The 25600-nt window shown below is 42.9% G+C and overlaps 1 non-coding gene across 1 annotated transcript; it reads left to right on the forward strand.

Moving 5' to 3' along the window:
• Nucleotides 1-10218: 10218 nt before the first annotated feature.
• On the forward strand, nt 10219-10325 carry LOC120271174. The gene has a single exon (XR_005539796.1). It is a non-coding gene; the product is annotated as a small nucleolar RNA R71 (small nucleolar RNA).
• The last annotated feature ends 15275 nt before the right edge of the window (nt 10326-25600 follow it).

Consider the following 25600-nt stretch of genomic DNA (forward strand, 5'->3'; position numbering starts at 1 on the left):
TGTGTAATGCCAAACGTGGTAATATTTTCAGATTACCACGTAACACGTGGTAATCTTTCTACATTACTGCGAACCAAACGGCCCCCTAGAGTGCTTTGCAGTCATATGTGGTGTGAGGTGTTGAGATTGAGCGATTTCTCCACCGGGACCTCGTAGGGGACTAGTATCGGTGATCTAGAGATAGACCCGATTATGTTTGGATTTCCACGACTTAACTTACTCATCATAGAAACACTTTGCTTATCCGGTACCTAATCCCTGAATCCTAGGGGGGAGTATTGCCCGAATACCCCACTTTTACTGATTGAGATTCTCTATCCATTTAACCCTTGCATATTCGTCTCCGGTATTCACTTCTTTGCACATTAGATCACCACACCTTTCCATTTATCATTAGGTTAGAAAGCAGAGAAGAAGTTAGTACTAGTAGCCCTGTTCCCTGTGGATTCGACTACCCACTCACCGGGGTAATTATTACTTCGACACCCGTGCACTTTCGGTTTACACACGCATATTCGGACGTGTCACTGCACCAAAAGTAAAGAAAAAGAAAATCATAATGATGATAGAATAAGAAGATATGGAATAGAATGTGTGGTGAAATAGCTAAGAAAACAAAGTGCAAAGTATCTCTAAACGCCTAGCTTCCCGGCAACGGCGCCAAAAACTTGACAAGTTCCCCTTGCTTATATCCCGCAAGTGCACGGGCTTGTCGAAGTAATAATCCCGGGTGAGCGGGGTCGAATCCACAGGGAGTAGGGAGTGAAAATACTTAATTTGATTCTTAGCTATGTGGAATATCAATAGTGATAAGTGTGAAATTGATTCAATTCTCAACAATAAAAACAACAAGTGAAAGAGCAAAAGTAAGAAGAGGGTAAGGCAACCGATAAAGGATGGGGTACTCGGATAATGCTTCACCTAGGATGATCGCTTCAAGCGCAAGAACTCTCTATTATGCTTCCTAATCAATGCAATGGTGAGTCGTGGAAATCCTTACATACATAGTCCCAAATCTAAGGTCAACTATGCCTAACTCTATACATGTCCCGGAGGAGAAATCGAACAATCTCAACACCTCACACTCGCATAGAGTTGCAATGAGCTCTAGCGATTCCAAGTGATAAATCTATTCCTAAATATAGACCTACCCCTTTGGTCCAGATGGAAGGTCCCTAGCCACAATTAAGCCCTAGAAACTAAGATCCTCTCAACGCTTCACTCCATTGCACGCGCAACTAGGCCCCAGCGGAGGTTCATCCCTTAGACCATTCACTCCATTATGGCCGCAAAGAACTCGAGGAACAGAGGTAGAATCTATCACGTCGGAGGGGAAAGGGGACGCTCCTGTACCTCTCGACTCACCCTCTCAACCCTCTCCAACCTAGCTTTGTCTAACGCTAGTGGTGTGTCACTCACTCACAAGGTTACCAACAAGAACTCTCAACCCTAGTGTCACTCTAGGGGAAATGTTCATACAATCAAGCATTCAAGGTTGGAACTCACAATAAACATCAATTTATTGAAAGCATAATAAAGAAGTTCAATGAAACAAATACATCCTAGGGTTCGCAATCATCCAAGTACCCACTAGGGGTTTAGCTCTCCATGGAGCTTAATACAATCAAAGAAATCGAATCTAAAAGCAATGAATCCATAAAGAAACCCCCTCGATGGTCGTGTCGATGGTCTTGTGGAGAGTCCTCTACTCGTCGTCCAAAGATTCCTTCGTCCGGTAGAGGATACGCCTCGATCGAAGCTCCCCTACCAACCTTCTTCCTAATGGAATCACGATGTCAGAGCCGTAGAACTTCTCCAAAACCTTGGCCAATACCCCTCGAAACCCTAGCCGAAGTCCTCTCACAAGTTGGGGAAAAGATGGAGAAAAGAATACTGAAATCGGGACTGAAATCGGTTTTAAATAGGGCTGGAATCGAGCGACTACACGGGCGTGTACGGAACACACGCCCGTGCGGAATTTTCACACGCCCGTGTGGATTCTCTGTTTCTCTGGTTTCTCGGCCGGCTGTGAACAGTGTTGCTACAGTATTCTGCTGCAGCCTTCGACCTGATTAACTTCCCAATTCCATACTTTCATCGGGGTAACACAAACGGGCACACATTCACGTCGTGAATCACTTGCTTCTTCAATGATGTACATGTTGGCGGGGCTCTTGTTCTTATATGCATAAGTCGGAATGCTCGAGCGTGACTTCCTTTGTGCCCCTCCAAATAGATGTGCTCACTCGATTGCGAGGAGGTTGGCACACACTCTAGCATCTCACACCTGACCTATGTCTTCGCGTTTGAACCTTAACAAGATCTCCTCTAAAATAGGTGCATTATGATCCACATTGGCCCATTTCCTTCATACTCGGCGTCACAACCCTACCTGCGTAAAAGTAACATAAAAACACACATATTAATGTAGAAAACTGAGGAAAGTAATGCTCAACATAAGGAATGAACGCTTCGCATTCATATCGCACAAGCACTTATCAATATGCACAAGTCAGAATGCTTAAATGTGACTGCCCTTGTACCCCTCCAGATGGTTATACTAACTTGAATACGAGAAGTTTGGCACACATTCTCGCATCTCGAACATAACCTGTGTCTTCGTGTTTGAACCTTAGCAAGATTTCCTCCAAATTGGTGTATTTACGACCCACATTAGCTTCTTTCTTTCATATTCAGCCTCACAACCCTACCTGCATGAAAGTAACATAACTACACACATATTAGCATTAAAACCTGAGAAAAGTAATGCTCAACACAAGGAAAGAACACTTCGTATTCTTATCGCACAAGCACATATTAAACTCCCCCATACTTAAGCTTTTGCTTGTCCTCAAGCAAAAATTAAAACGTTAAAGCACAGACAAAGGAAATATTGGAAGTGCTTGGCCTTAGGTTCACCAAAGCATACAAAGAGTATATTCTATATGTACGGAAAATTTCAACACTAAATATGAAAAATCAATGCTCTAACTAAAAACTCGAATCAAAAAGGTGACAAACCCGAAATCGTGTGAGTGTATGAACTCACTCAAGTCGACCCAAAGTATACTCCTCAAATTTCTACGTATAAGGGACTTATTTATCTACAAAAGGTAACAAAATTTCAAAAAGTGTAGTAGCTTCACACATCCTCTAAGGTAGCCCTTTCCAAAGAGGACGCTAAGGTGGCTTTCACACTTTCGAGGTGGTAGCTTTCTCACATCCCATGAGATAGCTCTTTCTCTCATTAGGGCATAACTAGTATCCGACTTATGAGAGTAGCTTCATACATCATAGGTGGCAGCTCTTTCCACCCAACAAGCACAACTAAACAACAAAACTATTTTGTTCTTTCTTTTCATTTTTTTCATCATTTTTTTAGAACTAACACAAGAAACAACTAAAACTAGTCCCTTATACATCAAACATGAATTTCCAACAGGGTTCAAAGGGTGAGTAGTGCAACAAGTGTCAATCGGGTAAAAATTCCTAGAAATTCAAGCAAAAACTAGAGCTTGAAAACATTCAATGCTAAACATTTTCATAAACTCAAGAATAAAATCAATGCAACTAAGGTAAACCACCATTGGCTATGTGAGCATGTATATCAATCAAAACTCGTACAAAAGAGATGCATGCGCTATGAAACTCCCCCCCACACTTAAGTTGTACATTGTCCCCAATGTACAAATGTAAGCTCATTCATAATGTAACTCAGTTAGATTCAGATGTGGGAAAAAGCAATCAAAACAATACTCCCCTGACTCCTAGTGTTGCATTTGATGGAGCAAAGTCCTTGAGAGTGTTGTTCCAACGGGTCGTGAAGCTCACACGGCCAAGTGCCGAAACACCTTGGCCATGCCCATGACAAAGTCTCAATTCCCATGATGACAAGACCATCTGCACGCATACATGAGGGGTTCACTGAGGCTCAATAAAAACAAAAATAACTCGAGTATATAAAAGATAAGACAATGAATACAACTCAAGATACAAAATAAAAATAAACTTAGAAGGTGAGTCCTTTCTGATTATACAAGTCCAAAATAAAATGCAGAAATAAAGGACAAGAAAAAAAAAATCAAATGTCGATGGCGCGCTCTGGATCCTCTGTTGTTGCAGGTGCTAGATCAAAGGGTGATGGTGGAGGTGGTGAAAGAGATGCTGGCAGAGCTGAGGGGGCCGGAGGAGTCCTCGGCCGTAGGATAAATGACGAGCCGACGTCTCGCTATAAGATCTGCTGTAAGGTGTCAAAACGTGCCATGAACTCCGTATACTGTGCGGCATGCGTAGCTCTAATATCGGCAATCCCTGCTCGGGCCTCCACTACCTCTGTCCATATCACCCCCCACAGCGTTCTCGAGCCTCTCAAAGCGATCTTGGGCTCAAGATGGTGAAGACATGCTCACGGTGGGTGGGTCCTCTGTCATTGGAGATGCCTCGGTATCCATAGGTGTTGACTAAGGCTCAGGGGCAGGCTGGGAACCCTCGGCATCATCACCCTCCTCCTCGGCTATCTCTTGGATCAGTAGAACCAGAGCATAAACTCCTGTCTGAACCCTATGGACCATGCCCATCAATCTCATCATCTCCAGGCTCAGGTGCACAGGTATACTCGTCTTCTCGGCCCCGCGAATAGGGCCCAAGAGACCCATACCCAGAGCTAATCTCGTAATGTATGGACCCGAGAAGATCGCTCCCAATCTGGCATACTGGCCCTGATGTCATATGTACTCAGCGATGATGTGCCCTAGATGGATCGGTATGTGCTGCATCATCAAATATAAGTACAGAAGCTCGTGATCAGCTCAGAACGCTAGTGCTATCACCACGGCCATTAACTAACCTGCTCATGATGGCATGTAGTTATCGGTATGCATGTCGGGAAAGGCACGTGGCCTTGGACACCCCTGGCTCATATTGGCCCTGACCACATTATGCTTTGTAAGCTCTCTGTGGGGTCAGAGCTCTAGGATAATCTGTCGGTAACTGAGGGTACTCCTTAGTGTCTGTAAATGCCTCCTTGTACAAGGTGAGCCGAACTGAAAACTGAGTGATACTAAAACTATAGTGATGTACAAGTGCTCTGAACTGAACTACGTCGAGGTCGTCGAATCTCGCATAGGATCTGTCAAACTCGAATGTCGACAAAACCTCCACTGTAAGCTGCCGGATGGCTAGCTCTCTAATCAACAATAACTGCCTCTAACCATCCACTGAAATGAGAGCCTCGACCTCATCAGCAAACTCATCACCCTACTGCAAATCTCTCAATATACTCGTGTCCAAGAACTGAGTCTGTCAGAACTGAAGTCTCGATAGACGCTCAAAATGAGCCTAATGCTTGGGGATAGTGAATCTCATGCTCTCTGACTCAAGAGACGACTCTCGCGATCGCTTATCAGCTTGCTTCTTTGACCTAATTGCCATAGTCCACAAAAATTGATAGAGAATTGATCAAACAAGTTAATTCAACATAGCTGCAGAAATCCACACGATCGTGCAAAATTTCCGCACGCCCGTGTGGATCCACGGGCCGTGAATAATAGCACGACCGCTCATTAAACTCCACAAATGCACCATTACAACTCTTTTACTTCGTTCTAATAATAAATAATCATTCTAATTGAAGAAACAAAGCATTATTGACTAGTTTCAGCGATGAAAATCATGAATTTGGGAAGGAAATCAAAGATAGGGCTTACCACCGACTTGAGATGAGAAAGCTTTGAAAACGGCAGGAAAACCAAGTAAAATCCTTCCAAATTGGCTATATGAGGTCGGGAAATAATGTAGAAGTGCTCTCAGACAACCGGAGGATATTAGGATGAAGAGGAACACTAATCCTTTTAAAAGGACTCACGCCTTTTTGACTTCTGTACATCCGCACGGGCGTGTGAATATTTCACACGCCCGTGTACCTTCACAGGAAAGCTTCACAGGGGGAGGTGCACGCCCCTGTGTGCTCTCGGGAAAACACTCACTGCCTCTGAACGAAAATACACGAGCGTGTGATAAATACTCACGCCCATGCACCCGACTCACAGGGGTAGCCGCACGCCCCTGTGGCTGCTCTGGATATCCGAGAAAAATTGCTAAGTGTTCCGCACGCCCGTGCGGAAATTCCACACGGGCGTGGGCATTCACAAGTCTAACTCACAGGGGCAGCCGCACGCCCCTGTGTCTTCTCGGTATGGGGAGAGCTTCTTTGCAGAGATTCGCACGGGCATGTGGAAATTGCCCACGCCCGTGCGATTTTCACAAGGTCGCCCACATGGGCGAGTCCACGCCCCAGTGCGCTCTCGGGATAATCTGCCAATCTCTGCAGGAATTCACACGCCCGTGTGGAAATTATGCACGGGCGTGCGAGAATCGCATGGTCATTCACAGGGGGGAGTCCACGCCCCTGTGCCTTCTCTGGATGAGCCCGCAATACAAAGCCACAAGCGTGTGTTAATTCAACATGCTCGTGTGTTTTCTTTGGATGCCTTAGAAAACTCTGCAGGCTTTGCAGAAAATTTCTGAACATGTTTACATACTCAGAGCCTGCCCCAATATGCAATCTATACCAGTGAAAAACATGAGAAATAGCTCAAACGACCAAAACTTCGTCAAATTTAAATGAAAACACATGATGACAATTCAAAACCAGCAATAAAATCGCAACACAAGTATATAAAAATCAAGACACCAACACTCAACACTTTATTCATGCAAGAACTAAACTAACACTAAGAAAATAGTAAACCCTTGGGTTGCCTCCCAAGAAGCGCTTGTTTAACGTCACTTATCTTGACATACCTTGTCTTACCTCACGGGGGCTCATAGATGAAAGTTGCCCTCTTACCCATGGCTTGGAAACATGATGAGCAAAATCTCTTGAGGATAGAGGGTGAATTATCGGGTTTGAGACCGCCTTGAAATGGTTCAAACAAATTGTTCAATTCATGCACGTCTCTAATAGTCTTAGAGCATTTCCGGTGGCGTCTCCTAGCCCTCTTCAATCTCTAGAGCACCTTCTTTAAGATCCCCGGAGTAGATGGTACTTCTTCCGTCGAACCAAGCATCATGATCTCTTCATTGTCCTCCTCTTGGTCGAACAAGCCTTCGTATGGATCCGGATTGAACATCTCCTGTATGTATTCATCAACAATCTCATCAGAAGCATCTAGAAAGTACAAAGTATTATCGAAATCAAGAGAATGGTGCATGGCTTCAGCACGGCGGTATGTGAGCTTGTCATCTCCAATTCTCAAAGTTAGCTCTCCGCCGTCCATGTCAATCAATACCTTGGAAGTCCGCAAAAACGGCCTCCCAAGTATCAAGGGTACATCTGCATTTTCATCGACATCTAGCACTACGAAGTCAACCGAAAAAATGTACATGTCCACTGATTGCTTCCCCGCAAGTGTACGGGATCACCAAGTAATACCTCATGTGAAGACACGAGGATCGTATTCCACAGGGCTAAGGATCTCCTATTACTCCTTCTCGAGCTATTATCTAGCCTAAGATCTCAAGTGATGGATTTTTATTCTACTAAATGCAATTAAAGCTAAAACGAGATTATGACCAAATTAGAGAGAACAAGCAATAAGCAAACAAGAAAATCAATGAGATGCAAAGGCCTATGGATGAGGATCCCCTTGAAGGGTTATCATGCAACATGGATGATGATCTAAAGATGCAAGGGTAAAATGGACCATGAGATTCCAAGATTAGAACAACCCCAATTTCTCGGCGATTCAACCCTAATCCCATACGAACATAGATAGGAATTTCTTCCAAATCCACATTCCTACGATTGCATTAAGTACGAGGAAATCTCACTTAGGAATAAACCTACTCTTCTTCGGATTAAACCTACATGGAGGGCTACTAAACACCCAGTTTCTCAGCGTGATGATACAAGTATCCCCTTCTAATCCATTCATGATCTAATACATGCGAGCAAGTCACATCTACATGCATCACTCATAAAAGAGCTACGGATTTCTCCTTAGTGTAGCACTTAGCATGAAAACAATGGATTAGATCTCAAAATTACCCAAGCATAGAATTAACAAGTTATCATCCAACATACATGATAAAACCCCCTAAGGTTCACCAACATCTGGTGGCTTTGGGGGTCTAGTATGTCATCATCCCACAACAAGCAATACAAACCAGCAAAACATAAAACAAAAGCATAAATGAAACTCCCTAGATTAAATGGTGGAGGAGGAGGTGAAGAAGGTGCCAAATGACGCTTTCCCCACCAAAGGAGTGCCAAATGACGCTTCCTCTAGCCGCGGGTCTCCTTCCTTCAAATCGTGGTAAATCTCCCCTTGAATGATGTTGCCTTCTTGCCTTGAGAGTCTTGGACCTTGGGCTTAAATGATCTTCTAGCTTCCTTGCCCTTCTTCTCTTTCCGAAGGTCGCCCAAAATCTCCCAAGTGATCTCCCCAAAGTCAGCCAAGAAAAGGTCCAGCCAAAAGTCCTAGTTCTGCCCTAAAAGTTGGTATTTATATCCCCTGAGGCATACGGGTCATATGGGGGTCATATAGCACTCAAAAACCCTAGATTCGCGATCCATACGACCTCCATACGGCCATGTATACTGGGTAGTATGGAAATCTGGGCAGACACTCCAAATCATTCCACTGCTACAGTGCATATGGCCCCCATACTGGGTAGTATGGGGATAGTATGAAATTCATGTTTTCTTCTCTTTTCGCCCAAATGATATCTTCTTGTTCTCCATGGCTTCCTTATGCCCTACAAAGTAAATCATAGATGATTAAGCGCAAAACGGGCATTAAACCTCACAAAATACATGCAAAGTGAATACGATATATACATGAAAACATCTACATTTAGACACTTATCATCAACCTTGACAAGCACGTCCTTGATGATACCTCTCGGATGTCTCACCGTTCGGTCTGCTAGTTGCAAAGTTATCCGGGTAGGTCTAGGCTCGCCCAAGCCTAGCTTTTGAAAGAAGGTGTATGGCATGACGTTGATACTAGCCCCTGAATCCGCCAATGCCATTTCTTCACCTAGATTGCGATATTACACAGAATGATGAAGCTCCCCGGGTCTTTCTTCTTGCTCGGCACGTTGTTTTGCAAGACCACTGAGCAAGAAGCATCTAAGATCACTGAAGCACTCTCCTCCAACTTCCTCTTTTTGTTCAACAAGTCCTTCAAGAATTTGGTATACTTAGGCATTTGGGCCAATGCCTCAATAAAAGGAATATTGATGTGGAGTTGCTTGAACAAACTTAGGAACTTCTTGTACTGTTTATCCCCTTAGTCATTCTTCAATCTAGAGGGATAAGGGATCCTTGGCTTGAAAGATGGAGGTGCCACCTCCTTCTCTTTGCTTGTTCCCTCTTCAACCTCTATAACCTAAGGTGAGTGTTCATTTGACTTCTCACTCGGAAGCCTACCGTCGACCTCACGAACACTTCTCAAAGTGATTGCCTTCACATGCTCTCTAGGGTTGGTCACAGTATTGCTCGGCAAACTTCCATGTGGCCTTTCTGATAAGGACTTCGCAATCTGCCCCACTTGATTTTCAAGATTATGTAAGGAGGCGGTATGGTTGGGAAGTGTAGCCTCAACAGATTCAAACCTTGTATTTGATGATTACACAAACCTAGTTAAAGCCTTTTCCAAATCGGTCATTCGGGTCTCCAAACCTGAAAGTTTATTTTCCACATTTGGGCCTTGTTGTTGGAAACCTGGTGGCCCTATGGCCTTTTGTGGACCTTGGTTGCTCCACGAGAAATTGGGATGATTCTTCTAACCCGTATTTTAGGTGTTGTTGTATGGGTTCCCTTGAGTCCTCATGCTATTACCTACAAAATCGACGTTCTCAACCGAAGATGCATCACTAATAGATATCGGGCAATCGGAGGGAGCATGTCCTCCACCATACCCAGTGCAAGAAATCACGGCCGCTACTCTGTTCGATGTTAGAATATCTAACTTCTTACTCAGTGATTCCACTTGAGCAGCCAACGAAGTCACTGCATCTATCTCATGGAGACCGGCCACCTTTTTCTTCTCCCTGACATTCCATTGGTAGCTGTTTAACCCTATTTCTTCAATTAATTGATGGGCCTCACGGGGGGTCTTGCTACCAAAGGTACCTCCTGCTGCCGCATCCAAGAGTTGCCTTGTACTTGGATTCAGACCATTGTAAAAGTTCTGAACAATCATCCACTCCGGGAATCCGTGTTGCGGGCATTTTCTCAGGAGCTCCTTGAACCTTTCCCACGTCTCAAATAGAGACTCCAATTCCAATTGTACAAAGGATGAGATCTCATTACTAAGTTTTGCAGATTTTTCGGGAGGGAAATAACGGCCAAGAAAAGCTTCTACCATCTCCTCCCATGTGGTAGTTGATGCTCTAGGTAATGAGTGTAGCCACTGCTTCGCTCTTCCATTCAAGGAAAATGGGAAGGCCCTCAACTTGAAGGCATCATCCGTTACCCCATTTATCTTCAGCATATCACACACCTCGAGAAAGTTCTCTATATGACTATTTGGATCCTTATCGGCCAAACCATTGAAATGCGCTGATTGCTGCAACATATGAATGAATGCCGGCTTCAGCTTGAAGTTCTGCGCTATAATCGGGGGACGTACAATGCTCGATTGTGTCCCCGATACTGAAGGTCTAGCATAATCGGATAATGTCCGCTGCTGCTCATTCTGTTCTGCTATGTTTTTAGATTCTTCTACTTCCAAATCAGCTAGATTAGACTATTCTTGCACAGGTTCTTTACCTTTTTTTCTCAGTGTACGTTCAACCTCGGGATCCCCTTTAATTAGTATGGAGGGATTCCCTCGGGTCATAACCTGGAGCTGCCCCAAAAGAAAGTAAACAAAAATCAGAACGATGATAGAATAAGAAAATATGAAATAGAATGAATAAATGAATAGCTAAGCAAAACAAAGTGCAAAGTATCTCTACTCCTTGAAACACAAGGAAAGAACACTTAGTATTTTTATCGCACAACCACTTATCAATACTCTAATTGCTTGATTTATTTAGGGCCGGACGGATAGCACGGGGGTAGTCACACAGTCAGATCTTTACACGATGTTTGACATCATTGAGAAGTACCCCACTCATCTTGGCCACCTTGTTGTGGATGCATTTCTTCACCAGGGACATTTTGTGAGATTAGGAGCTATATTTACTGGGCCCCATGTGACCAGATTGATTCGTGGCATGGGGTTATTTAATCATACTAGAGGCATGACCATTGTAGGAGGAGTAGCACCCCTTGGGAAGGTCACCGTATGGGCAATTGGTTTGGTGATAAGCATGGGTACTAGTGGCAGACCCACATGACATCCGTGCATTGGAGAGTCAAGTCAGCGAGAGCCAGTGGACACAGAGTTAGAGCCTGAGGGCATACCTACTCCCACCCCCAGTGCCACATCACTGCCTGATTTTGACACAAGACTGAGGAGGATTGAGGGAGAGATTCAGACTGTGCGTTAGGAGCAACGCGAGATATGTGGCCAGCTTCACCAAATTATTGAGGGACAACATCGACTCGCGAAGGATTTTCACCGATTTATCACTTTGTATCATAGTTCATCCTCGCATGTCGTGACCACTTCTTCTGCAACCATGCCACCACCACTTGCATCAGCCTGTGATGAGTAGCAGCCTTTCTGAGCATGGACACTTGTTATCTACTTTAGTTTGCTTTGTTTTGTGTGTTTGTTATTTTCATGAGTTGGCACTGTTCTTGCCCTACCAACTTGTGGTGTAGGACTTTATTCCTTTTTCATCTATGTATTTTGTTGACTACTCCCTAGTTTCTCCCTTGTGGTTGCATTTTTTTTTTAATTTTTGTGGAATGATGATGTCCCCTTTTTGGCCTCGTAGGGCATTAAGGGAATTTGGTGGGCTTTCCTAGTTTGGAATGGAGGTCGGATCCGACATATATTGCTCACCACACCTTTTGCCGGGCCACTCCTCACCATGAGAATAAGAACAACCAGGGAAGTTCATTTTCACCCTTCTCTATTATTTTCATTACCTATATGCCATGTTTTTCAGGATTAGTGTACATTGCGGGCAATGTACAACACTAAGTGTGGGGATGGGTGTATTTCATGTATTAAGATCATTGTTTACATGCTAGTGCTAACTTTGATGGCTTTGTTCATTTTTGTAAAATTCTTTTATCTTGGATTAATGATTGACATGAGTTACTTGTTTTTATGCTTTATTGAATCCTGTTTCACCTCTAGTATTGTCTTGTGCACTGAATTTTTTTGTCGATACCTTGGGAATAGCCAATGTGACTATTCTAACTCTCTTGTATGCTTAACACACTACTTTAAGTACTTGGCCTTAGAACACTAAGTTCTATCCTTCAATGGACTCTTAAGAACTTCTAAGTCTTGTTGAGCTAATCCTAGTATTGTAGCTTGTAGAGTAGTCTAAAGACATGATTTAGGATAAAACAAAAACGGGTCTATGACAATATTCATCTGCTAGTGAAGCATGAATGCGTTTATGTGGATTTGTAATTGAATAGTTAGGTGGATCTTGTGCCTAATCAGCATGTGCATCCTCTAGAAAGATTTTTGTGCAAATCTACATTAGTCAGACTCGGGAAAATGGAAATAAAATAAACTCTTTTGATCTTCTGACTGCCTACCTAGTGTTGTTGTGAAGAAAAGAGGATTTAGTTTCAAGCTAAAGAATTAGAAGGATCTTTCTTGGCCATTGAAGTAGCACTTAGTAGTTTACGAGTTAGTATTCTTTATATGTGGAGTGATTAGCATCTAGAGTTGTACAGATTAAAGTCCCTAGGCCAGACCAGATCAGAGCAAATGAAATAAAAGATTCACTTACATGGCACAGACATATAAGGGGTAAGACAGGGTATTTTATTGTGCTTTTTGACTGTAACTCAACATCTATTTATCATTGTCAATTGCTTTTGGATTCTTATACTTGCTTGAGCCAGAGGTAATGCATTTAGCCACTTATCAATCTCTTTGTTTTTCATGAGTTATTTGCTTAGGGACAAGCAATGCTTAAGTGTGGGGATATTTTATAAGTGTCTAAATGTGGGTGTTTTCTTATATATATTTTATACACTTTGCATGTATTTTGTTGTGGATTGATGCTCGTTTTATGCTTAATCATGTACTATTTGCATTGTAGGGTACGAGAAAGCTATGGAGAACACGAGGATAACATTTGGGTGAAAAGAAGAAGAAAACAGTCCCAAAATTATTGTACCAGAGTTATTGTAGTATAGTTACTATAGAAGTAACTGTAGTACCAGATTGTTTGAAGCAACCTGTCTAGGACTTCATGCTGCCACGGCCCGTATGGAGGCCATATACAGCCTATATCCGCTCAAGTATGAAGTGAAAATTGGGGTTTTTGAGTGCTATACGGCCCCCATACAATCCCCATATGGTCCATATGCTTTGGAGTGTATAAATACAGATATCTAGGGCAGAATTAAGGGACTTTTGGAGAGAACTTTTTGGAAACTTCTTGGGAGACCTTGAGCGACCTTAGGAAGAAGAAGAAGGGCAAGGAAATGAGGAGATCATTGAAGGGAAAGGTCAAGGGCTCTCAAGGCTTGAATACATCATCATTCAAGGGGATATCGACAACCATTTGAAGGAAGGAGACCAGCAGCTAGAGGAAGCGTCATTCGGCATTCCTTTGGTGGGGGAAGCGTCATTCGGCCCATTTTCCACCTCCTCCTTCACCATTTCATCTAGGGAGTGTCATTTATGAGTTTGATTTGTGTTTTATTTTATTTTGTTGATTGTTGTGGTATGATGACAAACTAGAAACCAAGGCCACCAGATGTCAGTGAACCTTGGGGGGTTCATCATGTATTTTGGATGATTGCTTGTTAATTCAATGCTTGGGTTGATTTGAGATTTAATCCATTTGTTTCATGCTAAGAGCTACTCCAAGGAGAAATCCGTAGTTTTTTTGGGAGTTATACATGTACATGTGACCTACTCGCATGTATTAGATCGTAAATGGATTAAAAGGAGATACTTGTATCAACACGCCGAGAAATTGGGTGTTGGTAGCCCTCCGTATTTTAAGGGTGAACTTAGGATGAGTTTATCCCTATTTTGGGATTTCCTTGTACTCAATGCAATCGTAGGAATGTAGAGTTCGAAGAAATTCCTATCAACATTCGTATGGGATTAGGGTTCAACCACCGAGAAATTAGGGTTGTTCTAATCTAGAAATCCTTGGGTCCAAATTACCCTTGCATCTTTTGTTCTTCATCCATGTATCATGATGACCCCTCAAGGTGATCCACATCCATAGGCCTTTGCATTTCATTGTTAATCTTGCTTGCTCATTGCTTGTTCTCTCTAATTTGTTGGTAATCTTGTATTTAGTTTTAATTGCATCTAGTAGAGTAAACTTCCTTTCTTAAGACTGTAGGCTAGATAATAGGTCGAGAAGGAGTAATTGGAGATCCTTAGCCTGTGGAATACAATCCTCGTGTCTTCAATCGAGGTATTACTTGGCAACCCCGTACACTTTGGGGGAATCAATCATCTTGCATTCTTCACAAAGTGTAGGAGCATGGAGATCTGACTGTCTTTGTGCACTTCCAATTAGCAAATTGGCTTGAATCCTTTTGGAAGTTGGCACACACCTCCATGTTCATGAACTCCTCTTTTTTCTTGATCCTTGGCCTATGTTTGCTTATTTTTCTCCCTTCAAGGCATTCACAACCTACTTGCACAAAAGAACTGACAAGGTCCCCTTGCGTATATCCCGCAAGTGCACGGGTTTGTCGAAGTAATAATCCCCGGTGAGCGGGGTCCAATCCACAGGGAGTAGGGAGTAAAGACACTTAATTCGATTCTTAGCTATGTGGAGTATCAACAATGATAAGTGTGATAATCATTCAATTCTCAACAATTAAAAGCAACAAGTAAGAGAGCAAAAGTAAGGAGGAGACAAGGCAATTGATAAAGATGGGGTACTCGGATGATGCTTTACCTAGGACTATCGCTTCAAGTCCAAGAACTCTCTATTATGCATCCTAATCAATGCAATGGTGAGTCGTGGAAATCCTTACATACATAGTCCCAAATCTAAGGTCAACTATGCCTAACTCTATTCATGTCCCGGAGGAGAGATTAAATAACCTCTCAACCTCGCACTCGAATAAAGTTGCAATGAGCTCTAAGGATTCCAAGTGATGAATCGCTTCCTAATTATAGATCTAACCCTTTGGTCCAGGCGGAAGGTCCCTAGCCACAGTTAAGCCCTGGATACTAAGATCCCCTCAACGCTTCACTCCATTGCACGCGCAACTAGGCCCCAGCGGATGTTCATCCATTAGACCATTCACTCTATTATGGCCGCAAAGAACTCAAGGAACGGTGGTAGAATCTATCACGTCGGAGGAGAAAGGGGATGCTCCTGTACCTCTCGACTCACCCTCTCAACCCTCTCCAACCTAGCTTTGTCTAACGCTCGTGGTGTATCACTCACTCACAAGGTTACCAACAAGAACTCTCAACCCTAGTATCACTCTAGGGGAAATGTTCATACAATCAAGCATTCAAGGTTGGAACTCACAATAAACATCAATTTATTGAAATCATAATAAAGAAGTTCAAAGAAACGAATACATCCTAGGGTTCACAATCACCCAAGTACCCACTAGGGGTTTAGCTCTCCATGGAGCTAAGTACAATCAAAGAAATCGAATGTAAAAGCAATGAATCCATAAAGAAACCCCCTCGATGATCGTGTCGATGGTCTTGCGGAGAGTCCTCTACTCATCGTCCAAGGATTCCCTTGTCCGATATAGGATACGCCTCGACGGAAGCTCCCCTACCAACCTTCTTCCTCAGGAATGACGATGTCGGAGTCGTAGAACCTCTCCAAAACCTTGGCCAATACCCTTCAAAACCCTAGCCGAAGCCCTCTCTCAAGTTGGGGAAAAGATGGAGAAAGAATACCAAAATCGCGGCTGATTCGGCTTTAAATAGGGCTGGAATCGGGCGACTACACGAGCGTGGATGCTTCACGCGCCCGTGGGTAATTTCCACACACCCGTGTGGATTCTCTGAACCTGTCATTTTCGGCCGGCTGTGAACAGCAACTGCTACAGTGCTTGCTGCAGTGATTTTACAGCACTGGCCTGCTACAGTGCTCTACCAAAAAAATACTCCAGAATCCACTTTTCATCGAGGTAACATAAACGGGCACACGTTTATGTCGTGGATCGCTTTGCTTCTTCAATGACGGATAAGTTGATGGAGATCTTGTTCTATGTGCATAAGTCGGAATGCTTGAGTGTGACTGCCCTTGTGCCCCTCCAAATGGTTGTGCAAACTCAAATACGGGGAGGTTGGCACACACTCTAGCATCTCGCACCCGACTTATATCTTCGCGTTTGAACCTTAGCAAGATTTCCTCCAAAATCGGTGCATTGTGATCCACATTGGCTTCTTTCCTTCATAATTGGTTTCACAACCCTACCTGCATAAAAGTAACATAAAAACACACATATTAATGTAAAAACCCAAGAAAAGTAATGCTCAACATAAGGAAAGAATGCTTCGCATTCATATCACACAAACACTTATCAAGAACACCAAATACACTATATGATAGATAAAATATGGCAACAATGATGCTCAATGGATGTAAAACATATAGAAAAATATGTCTACTCAAGCACTTATCAAACTCTCCAACACTTAAGTCTTTGCTTGTCCTGAAGCAAAATTTAAATATTATTCTCATGGAAAGAAAGAGAAGTGTTTGGCCTTAGGTTCACCAAGAGAGTATAAGATAAAATTCTAAAACTATGGAGAGAGTCAAACACTAGATAAAACAATCAATACTCTATCAAACAATCCAATAAAAAATGAAAGTAAAGAAGTTTGAATGCGTGTGTGTGTGTGAAAAACTCAACTAATGTCGACACTATATCCACTACAATGTTCTTATCAAAATGGGACTTATTTATAGACAACAAGAATAGGTAGTAGCTTCACACAACCTTTAAGGTAGCCCTTTCCTGAGATGCCTTCAGAATGGCTTTCACACTTTCGAGGTGGTAGCTTTTTCTAACAATGGTGGTATCTTTCACACATCCCATGAGATAGCTCTTTCTCCCATTAGAGCATAACAAGTATCTGACTTATGAGGGTAGCTACATACATCATAGGTGGTAGCTATTTCCACCCCATATGTACAATCAACAACCAATTGCCATTTTTTTCGAGCAAAGCTAGCACACTAAAGTCCTAAAAATTGATGAACTAAAGTTTTCATAGGTCTAATGAGTGAGACAAGTGCAAAAATGGCAATCAGACAAAAATATTCAAGAAAATTGGATGAAAACTATAGCATGATAAAACCTAATGTTTATGATAAGTGCTTGTGCGATATGAATGCGAAGCGTTCATTCCTTATGTTAAGCATTACTTTTCTTGGGTTTTTACACTAATATGTGTGTTTTTATGTTACTTTCGTGCAGGTGGGGTTGTGAGGCCGAGTATAAAGGAAAGAAGCCAATGTGGAACACAATGCACCGATCTTGGAGGAAATCTTGCTAAGGTTCAAACGCGAAGACATAGGTCGGGTGTGAGATGCTAGAGTGTGTGCCAACCTCCTCGTATTCTAGTTAGCACATCCATTTGGAGGGGCACAAGGGCAGTCACACTCGAGCATTCTGACTTATGCACATAGAACAAGAGCTCCACCAACTTGTCTATCATTGAAGAAGCAAGTGATCCACGACGTGAACGTGTGCCCGTTTGCGTTACCCCGATGAAAGCATGGATTCGAGAAGCTATTCAGGCTAACCTCCTCGTATACGTGTGCCCGTTTGCAAAGTACTGTAGTAGCACTGTTCACAGCCAGCCGAGAAAACAGGAAATCAGAGAACCCACACGGGCGTGTGGAAATTATACACGCCCGTGTGGAAATTCCACATGGGTGTGTGAAAGATCCACAGGCCCGTGTGGTCGCCCGATTCCATCCCTATTTAAAGCCGATTTAGCCCCGATATCAGCATTCTTTTTTCCAACTTTTTTCCCAACTTTAGAGAGGGCTTCGGCTAGGGTTTTGAGGGGTATTGGCTAGGGTTTTGGAGAGGTTCTACGTCTCCGACATCGCGCATCGTTTGGAAGAAGGTTATTGGGAGAGCTTTTGTCGGCACCGATCTGGCGAGATGTATCCTAGGCCAGACAAAGGATCCCTTGCGACGAGTAGAGGACTCTCCACAAGACCATCGACACGACCATCGAGGGGGTTTTCTATGCATTCATTGCTTTTACATTCTATTTCTTTGATTGTACTTAGCTCCATGGAGAGCTAAACCTCTAGTGGGTACTTGGGTATTTGTGAACCCTAGGATGTATTCGTTTCATTGAATCTCTTTATTATGCTTTCAATTAATTGATGTTTATTGTGAGTTCCAACCTTGAATGCTTGATTGTATGAACATTCCCCTTAGGGTGACACTAGGGTTGAGAGTTCTCATTGGTAACCTTGTGAGTGAGTGACACACCATGAGTGTTACACAAAGCTAGGTTGGAGAGGGTTGAAAGCGTGAGTCAAGAGGTACAGGAGCGTCCCCTTTCCCCTCCGACGTGATAGATTCTACCTCCGTTCCTCAAGTTCTTTACGGCCATGATAGGGTGAATGGTCTAAGGAATGACCCTCCGCTGGGGCTTAGTTGCGAGTGCAACGGAGTGAAGCGTTGAGGTGATCTTAGTATCTAGGGCTTAATCATGGTTAGGGACCTTCCACCTGGACCAAAGGGTTAGGTCTATAATTAGGAAGAGATTTATCACTTGGAATCCCTAGAGCTCATTGCAACTCTATGCGAGTGCGAGGTGTTGAGATCATTCGATTTCTCTTCCGGGACATGTATGGAGTTAGGCATAGTTGACCTTAGATTTGGGGCTATGTAATGAAGGATTTCCACGACTCACTATTGCATTGATTAGGAAGCATAATAGAGGGTTCTTGCACTTGAAGCGATCATCCTAGGCGGAGCAGTATCCGAGTACTCCATCTTTATCGATTACCTTACCTTCTCCTTTACTCATGCTCTCTTACTTGTTGCTTTTACCTTTGAGAATTGAATCATTGTCACATTTATCACTATTGATCTTTCACATAGCTAAGAAGTGAATTAAGTGTTTTTATTCCCTACTCCATGTGGATTCGATACCCGCTCATCCGGGATTATTACTTCGACAAACCCGTGCACTTGCGGGATATACACAACGGGACCTTGTCATTTTACAACCTCCAAAAACTAGGAATTAAACTCTTAACCCTAAGGTGAACCTTTATTGGCAACAAGAGCATGCTCATGAAAACACATATGAAAGTCATGCATAAGGTGAAACCTCCCCCACACTTAAGATGTTCATTGTCCTCAATGTACGGATGTAAGCACATTAAAAACAGCATCAATGGAAGCATAATGTGTGCGGGAATGAAATTAAAACAATACTCTCTTGAACTCCTCATTCATCATTTGGTGAAGTCTAACTCATGGGTGTGTTGCGTTCATCAGGTTGTGAAGCTCACACGACCATGTGACAATGTCACATGGTAGTGTCCATGACAAAAACATTATCAACATTACTCTCAAGGCCATCTGCACAGAAATAAGGTGTTCAATGAAGCTCAACAACATAGAAAAGAAATACGAGTTCACAAATATAGAACAATAAAGCACAACCTCGTAAAACAAAACAAACACATGAAGATAACTGATAAGTGCTTGTGTGATATGAATGTGAAGCGTTCATTCCTTATGTTGAGCATTACTTTTCTCGGATTTTTACACTAATATGTGTGTTTTATGTTACTTTTATGCAGGTAGGGTTGTGAGGCCGAGTATGAAGGAAAGAAGCCAATGTGGATCACAATGCACCGATTTTGGAGGAAATTTTTCTAAGGTTCAAACGCGAAGACATAGGTCAGATTGAGATGCTAGAGTGTGTGCCAACCTCCTCGTATTCGAGTTTGGCACATCCAATTGGAGGGGCACAAAGGCAGTCACACTCGAGCATTCTGACTTATGCACGTAGAAAAAGAGCTCCACCAACTTGCCCATCATTGAAGAAGCAAGTGATCCACGACGTGAACGTGTGCCCGTTTGCGTTACCCCGATGAAAGCATGGATTCGAGAAGCTATTCAGGCTAACCTCCTCGTATACGTGTGCCCGTTTGCAAAGTACTGTAGTAGCACTGTTCACAGCCAGCCGAGAAAACAGGAAATCAGAGAACCCACACGGGCGTGTGGAAATTATACACGCCCGTGTGGAAATTCCACATGGGTGTGTGAAAGATCCACAGGCCCGTGTGGTCGCCCGATTCCATCCCTATTTAAAGCCGATTTAGCCCCGATATCAGCATTCTTTTTTCCAACTTTTTTCCCAACTTTAGAGAGGGCTTCGGCTAGGGTTTTGAGGGGTATTGGCTAGGGTTTTGGAGAGGTTCTACGTCTCCGACATCGCGCATCGTTTGGAAGAAGGTTATTGGGAGAGCTTTTGTCGGCACCGATCTGGCGAGATGTATCCTAGGCCAGACAAAGGATCCCTTGCGACGAGTAGAGGACTCTCCACAAGACCATCGACACGACCATCGAGGGGGTTTTCTATGCATTCATTGCTTTTACATTCTATTTCTTTGATTGTACTTAGCTCCATGGAGAGCTAAACCTCTAGTGGGTACTTGGGTATTTGTGAACCCTAGGATGTATTCGTTTCATTGAATCTCTTTATTATGCTTTCAATTAATTGATGTTTATTGTGAGTTCCAACCTTGAATGCTTGATTGTATGAACATTCCCCTTAGGGTGACACTAGGGTTGAGAGTTCTCATTGGTAACCTTGTGAGTGAGTGACACACCATGAGTGTTAGACAAAGCTAGGTTGGAGAGGGTTGAGAGCGTGAGTCAAGAGGTACAGGAGCGTCCCCTTTCCCCTCTGACGTGATAGATTCTACCTCCGTTCCTCAAGTTCTTTACGGCCATGATAGGGTGAATGGTCTAAGGAATGACCCTCCGCTGGGGCTTAGTTGCGAGTGCAACGGAGTGAAGCGTTGAGGTGATCTTAGTATCTAGGGCTTAATCATGGTTAGGGACCTTCCACCTGGACCAAAGGGTTAGGTCTATAATTAGGAAGAGATTTATCACTTGGAATCCCTAGAGCTCATTGCAACTCTATGCGAGTGCGAGGTGTTGAGATCATTCGATTTCTCTTCCGGGACATGTATGGAGTTAGGCATAGTTGACCTTAGATTTGGGGCTATGTAATGAAGGATTTCCACGACTCACTATTGCATTGATTAGGAAGCATAATAGAGGGTTCTTGCACTTGAAGCGATCATCCTAGGCGGAGCAGTATCCGAGTACTCCATCTTTATCGATTACCTTACCTTCTCCTTTACTCATGCTCTCTTACTTGTTGCTTTTACCTTTGAGAATTGAATCATTGTCACATTTATCACTATTGATCTTTCACATAGCTAAGAAGCGAATTAAGTGTTTTTATTCCCTACTCCATGTGGATTCGATACCCGCTCATCCGAGATTATTACTTCGACAAACCCGTGCACTTGCGGGATATACACAACGGGACCTTGTCAGTTTACAACCTCCAAAAACTAAGAATTAAACTCTTAACCCTAAGGTGAACCTTTATTGGCAACAAGAGCATGCTCATGAAAACACATATGAAAGTCATGCATAAGGTGAAACCTCCCCCACACTTAAGATGTTCATTGTCCTCAATGTACGGATGTAAGCACATTAAAAACAGCATCAATGGAAGCATAATGTGTGCGGGAATGAAATTAAAACAATACTCTCTTGAACTCCTCATTCATCATTTGGTGAAGTCTAACTCATGGGTGTGTTGCGTTCATCAGGTTGTGAAGCTCACACGACCATGTGACAATGTCACATGGTAGTGTCCATGACAAAAACATTATCAACATTACTCTCAAGGCCATCTGCACAGAAATAAGGTGTTCAATGAAGCTCAACAACATAGAAAAGAAATACGAGTTCACAAATATAGAACAATAAAGCACAACCTCGTAAAACAAAACAAACACATGAAGATAACTGATAAGTGCTTGTGTGATATGAATGTGAAGCGTTCATTCCTTATGTTGAGCATTACTTTTCTCGGATTTTTACACTAATATGTGTGTTTTATGTTACTTTTATGCAGGTAGGGTTGTGAGGCCGAGTATGAAGGAAAGAAGCCAATGTGGATCACAATGCACCGATTTTGGAGGAAATTTTTCTAAGGTTCAAACGCGAAGACATAGGTCAGATTGAGATGCTAGAGTGTGTGCCAACCTCCTCGTATTCGAGTTTGGCACATCCAATTGGAGGGGCACAAAGGCAGTCACACTCGAGCATTCTGACTTATGCACGTAGAAAAAGAGCTCCACCAACTTGCCCATCATTGAAGAAGCAAGTGATCCACGACGTGAACGTGTGCCCGTTTGTGTTACTCCGATGAAAGTATGGATTCGGGAAGCTATTCAGACCAGATACTGTAGCGGAGAAATGTAGCAACATGGCAGCAAGTACTGTAGCAGCACTGTTCACAGCTGGCCGAGAAAACAGGAGTTCAGAGAATCCACACGGGCGTGCGGAAATTATCCACGCCCGTGTGGAAATTCCACTCGGGCACGTGAAGCATCCACGCCCGTGTAGTCGCCCGATTCCAGCCATATTTAAAGCCGAATCAGCCCCAATTTTAGAAGTAATAATCCCAGATGAGCGGGTATCGAATCCACAGGTAGTAGGGAGTAAAGACACTTAATTTGATTCTTAGCTATGTGAAAGATCGGTAGTGATAAGTGTGACAATGATTCAATTGTCAAAAGTAAAAGCATCAAGTAATAGAGCACGAGTAAAGGAGGAGGTAAGGCAATCGATAAAGATGGGGTACTCGGATAATGCTCCACCTAGGACAATCGTTTCAAGTGCAAGAACCCCCTATTATGTTTCTTAATCAATGCAATGGTGAGTCGTGGAAATCCTTAAATACATAATCCAAAATCTCAGGTCAACTATGCCTAACTCTGTACATGTCCCGGAGGAGAGATTAGATAACCTTTCAACCTCGCACTTGAATAGAGTTGCAATGAGCTCTAGGGATTCCAAGTCATAAATCTCGTCCTAATTATAGACCTAACCCTTTGGTCCAGGTGGAAGCTCCCTAACCACGATTAAGCCCTAGATACTAAGATCACCTCAACGCTTCACTCAGTTGCACACGCAACTAAGCCTCAGCGGAGGGTCATCCCTTAGACCATTCACTCTATTATGGCTGCAAAGAACTCGAGGAATGGAGGTAGAATCTATCACGCCAGAGGAGAAAGGGGACGCTCCTGTATCTCTCGGCTCACCCACTCAACCCTCTCCAACCTAGCTTTGTCTAATGCTCGTGGTGTGTCACTCACTCACAAGGTTACCAACAAGAACTCTTAACCCTAGTGTCACTTTAGGGAAAATGTTCATACAATCAAGCATTCAAGGTTAGAACTCACAATAAACATCAATTTATTGAAAGCATAATAAAGAAGTTCAAAGAAACGAATACATCCTAGGGTTCACAATCACCCAAGTACCCACTAGGGGTTTAGCTCTCCATGGAGCTAAGTACAATCAAAGAAATCGAACGTAAAAGCAATGAATCCATAAAGAAACCCCCTCGATGATCGTGTCGATGGTCTTGTGGAGAGTCCTCAACTCGTCGTCCAAGGATTCCCTCATCCGGTATAGGATACGCCTCGACGGAAGCTCCCCTACCAACCTTCTTCCTCAGGAATGACAATGTCAGAGCCGTAGAACCTCTCCAAAACCTTGGCCAATACCCTTCAAAACCCAAGCCGAAGCCCTCTCTCAAGTTGGGGAAAAGATAGAGAAAGAATACCAAAATCGGGGCTGATTCCGCTTTAAATAGGGCTGGAATCGGGAATCCACACGCCCCTGTGGAATGTCCACACGGGCGTGGGTAATTTCCACATGCCCGTGTGGATTCTCTGGAATTGTAATTTTCGGCTAGCTATGAACAATGCTTTTGCTGCGTTGCTCTGCTACAGTGCCTGTCCTAAAATACTTCCCGAATCCATACTTTCATCGAGATGACGCAAATGGGCACACGTTCACGTCGTGGATCGCTTTGCTTCTTTAATGACGGACAAGTTGGTGGAAATCTTGTTCTATGTGCATAAGTCGGAATGCTTGAGTGTGACTGCCCTTGTACCCCTCCAAATGGTTGTGCTAACTCAAATACGAGGAGGTTGGCACACACTCTAGCATCTCACACCTGACCTATATCTTCGCGTTTGAACATTAGCAAGATTTTCTCCAAAATCAGTGCATTATGATCCACATTGGTTTCTTTCCTTCATACTCGGCCTCACAACCCTACCTGCATAAAAGTAACATAAAAACACACATATTAGTGTAAAAACCCGAGAAAAGTAATGCTCAACATAAGGAAAGAACGCTTCGCATTCATATCGCACAAGCACTTATCAAACTCCCCCACACTTAAACTTTTGCTTGTCCTCAAGCAAAAATTAAACATTCTGTGCATCAATGAAGAAAATATTGAAAGTGCTTGGCGTTAGGTTCACCAAAGTATACAAAGAGAGCATTCTACAAGTAAGGGAAATTTCAACACTAAATATGAAAGAACGAAGCTCAAGTTAAAAACTTGAATAAAAAAGGACAACAAAACCGAAATCGTGAAAGTGTGTGGACTCACTCAAGTCAACCCAAGGTATACTCCTCAAAGCTCTAAGTATAAGGGACTTATTTATCTACTGCAAGAAAATAACAAAAATTTAAAGATGGTAGTAGCTTCACACATTCTCTAAGGTAGCCATTTCTCAAGCGGCCGCTAAGGTGGCTTTCACACTTTCGAGGTGGTAGCTCTTTCTACCGGAGTAGTAGCTTTCACTCATCCTATGAGATAGCTCTTTCTCTCATTAGGGCATAACTAGTATCCGACTTATGAGAATAGCTTCATACTACATAGGTGGTAGCTCTTTCCACCCAAAATGCAAAACAAACAAGAAAACTATTTTGTTCCTTCTTTTTATCATTCATTTTTTTTCAGAATTTAACACAAGAAACAACTATAACTAGTCCCTTTAACATCGAACATGAGTTTCCAATAGAGTTTAAAGAGTGAGTAGTGCACTGAGTGTAATTCAGGCAAAAATTCCTAAAAATTCAAATAAAACTAGAGCATGAAGATATTCAATGTTAAAAATTCTCCTAAACTCAAGAATATAATCATTGCAACTAAGGTGAACCACCATTGGCTATGTGAGCATGTATAACAATCAAAACTAATATAAAAGATATATGCACTATGAAACTTCCCCCCACACTTAAGTTGTACATTGTCCCCAATGTACACATGCAAGCTCACTCATAATGTATATCAATGAAGAATATATATGGGAGAAGCAATCAAAACAATACTCCCCTAACTCCTAGTGTTGCGTTTGATGAAGCAAAATCCTTGGGAGTAGTGGTCCAACGGGTTGTGAA

The sequence above is a fragment of the Dioscorea cayenensis genome, chromosome 10 (genome assembly GCF_009730915.1).
Source record: "Dioscorea cayenensis subsp. rotundata cultivar TDr96_F1 chromosome 10, TDr96_F1_v2_PseudoChromosome.rev07_lg8_w22 25.fasta, whole genome shotgun sequence".
Lineage (NCBI taxonomy): Eukaryota > Viridiplantae > Streptophyta > Magnoliopsida > Dioscoreales > Dioscoreaceae > Dioscorea > Dioscorea cayenensis.